The following is a 3,060-nucleotide window of genomic DNA, read 5'->3' on the forward strand; positions in this document are numbered from 1 at the left end:
ATACACATGTATATACATACACGTCCACACACGCAAATATACATACCTATACATATCAATATACGTATATATATGTATATATATATATATATATATATATATATATATATATATATATATATATATATATATCAATATACGTATATATATATATATATATATATATATATATATATATATATATATATATATATATATATATATATATATATATATATATATATATATATATATATATATATATATATATATATATATATATATATATATATATATATATATATATATATATATATATATATATATATATATTGATATGTATAGGTATGTATATTTGCGTGTGTGGACGTGTATGTATATACATATATATATATATATATATATATATATATATATATATATATATATATATATATATATATATATATATATATATATATATATATATATATATATCAATATACGTATATATATATATATATATATATATATATATATATATATATATATATATATATATATATATATATATATATATTGATATGTATAGGTATGTATATTTGCGTGTGTGGACGTGTATGTATATACATGTGTATGTAGGTGGGTTGGGCCATTCTTTCGTCTGTTTCCTTGCGGTACCTCGCTAAAGCGGGAGACAGCGACAAAGCAAAATAGATATATATATATCCATTCTGTACTCAGTCTCTCCTGGTACTTCCTCACCCAAGTCTCCTTCCCAAGCTCACTTACTCACACCACCCTCTTCACCCCAACATTCACTCTTCTTTTCTGAAAACACATACAAATCTTCACCTTAGCCTCCACAAGATAATGATCAGATATCCCTCCAGTTCCACCTCTCAGCACATTAACATCCAAAAGTCTCTCTTTCGCGCGCCTGTCAATTAACACGCAATCCAATAACACTCTCTGGCCATCTCTCCCACTTACATACGTATACTTATGTATATCTCGCTTTTTAAACCAGGTATTAACAATCACCAGTTCTTTTTCAGCACATAAATCTACAAGCTCTTCACCATCTCCATTTACAACACTGAACACCCAATGTATACCAATTATTCCCTCAACTGCCACATTACTCACTTTTGCATTCAAATCACCCATCACTGTAACCCGGTCTCGTGCATCAAAAACCGCTAACACACTCATTCAGCTGCTCCCAAAACACTTGCCTCTCATGATCTTTCTTCTCATGCCCAGATGCATATGCACCAATAATCACCCATCTCTCTCCATCAACTTTCAGTTTTACCCATATTAATCGAGAATTTACTTTCTTACATTCTATCACATATTCCCACAACTCATGTTTCAGGAGAACTGCTACTCCTTCACTTGCTCTTGTCCTCTCACTAACCCCTGACTTTACTCCTAAGACATTCCCAAACCACTCTTCCACTTTACCCTTGAGCTTCGTTTTACCCAGAGCCAAAACATCCAGGTTCCTTGCCTCAAACATACTACCTAAGGGGAGTGGAGGAGGATTGGGATGTATTTGGGGAATCAGTGATGGATTGCGCAAAAGATGCTTGTGGCATGAGAAGGGTGGGAGGTGGGTTGATTAGAAAGGGTAGTGAGTGGTGGGATGAAGAAGTAAGATTACTAGTGAAAGAGAAGAGAGAGGCATTTGGACGATTTTTGCAGGGAAAAAATGCAATTGAGTGGGAGATGTATAAAAGAAACAGACAGGAGGTCAAGAGCAAGGTGCAAGAGGTGAAAAAGAGGGCAAATGAGAGTTGGGGTGAGAGAGTATCATTGAATTTTAGGGAGAATAAAAAGATGTTCTGGAAGGAGGTAAATAAAGTGCGTAAGACAAGGGAGCAAATGGGAACTTCAGTGAAGGGCGCAAATGTGGAGGTGATAACAAGTTGTGGTGAATTGAGGAGATGGAGTGAGTATTTTGAAGGTTTCTTGAATGTGTTTGATGATAGAGTGGCAGATATGGTGTGTTTTGGTCAAGGTGGTGTGCAAAGTGAGAGGGGGTGACGGTATTATTAACTGTTTGGTAAGGTTATTTAATGTATGTATGACTCATGGTGAGGTGCCTGAGGATTGGCGGAATGCGTGCATAGTGCCATTGTACAAAGGCAAAGGGGATAAGAGTGAGTGCTCAAATTACAGAGGTAAAAGTTTGTTGAGTATTCCTGGTAAATTATATGGGAGGGTATTGATTGAGAGGGTGAGGGCATGTACAGAGCATCAGATTGGGGAAGAGCAGTGTGGTTTCAGAAGTGGGAGAGGATGTGTGGATCAGATGTTTGCTTTGAAGAATGTATGTGAGAAATACTTAGAAAAGCAAATGGATTTGTATGTAGCATTTATGGATCTGGAGAAGACATATGATAGAGTTGATAGAGATTCTCTGTGGAAGGTATTAAGAATATATGATGTTGGAGGCAAGTTGTTAGAAGCAGTGAAGAGTTTTTATCGAGGATGTAAGGCATGTGTACGTGTAGGAAGAGAGGAAAGTGATTGGTTCTCAGTGAATGTAGGTTTGCGGCAGGGGTGTGTGATGTCTCCATGGTTGTTTAATTTGTTTATGGATGGGGTTGTTAGGGAGGTAAATGCAAGAGTTTTGGAAAGAGGGGCAAGTATGAAGTCTGTTCTGGATGAGAGAGCTTGGGAAGTGAGTCAGTTGTTGTTCGCTGATGATACAGCGTTGGTGGCTGATTCATGTGAGAAACTGCAGAAGCTGGTGACTGAGTTTGGTAAAGTGTGTGAAAGAAGAAAGTTAAGAGTAAATGTGAATAAGAGCAAGGTTATTAGGTACAGTAGGGTTGAGGGTCAAGTCAATTGGGAGGGAAGTTTGAATGGAGAAATACTGGAGGAAGTGAAGTGTTTTAGATATCTGGTAGTGGATTTGGCAGCTGATGTAACTATGGAAGCGGAAGTGGATCATAGTGTGGGGGAGGGGGCGAAAATCCTGGGAGCCTTGAAGAATGTGTGGAAGTCGACAACATTATCTCGGAAAGCAAAAATGGGTATGTTTGAAGGAATAGTGGTTCCAACAATGTTGTATGGTTGCGAGGCGTGGGC

This window comes from Panulirus ornatus, chromosome 27 (genome assembly GCF_036320965.1).
Source record: "Panulirus ornatus isolate Po-2019 chromosome 27, ASM3632096v1, whole genome shotgun sequence".
Taxonomy (NCBI): Eukaryota; Metazoa; Arthropoda; class Malacostraca; order Decapoda; family Palinuridae; genus Panulirus; species Panulirus ornatus.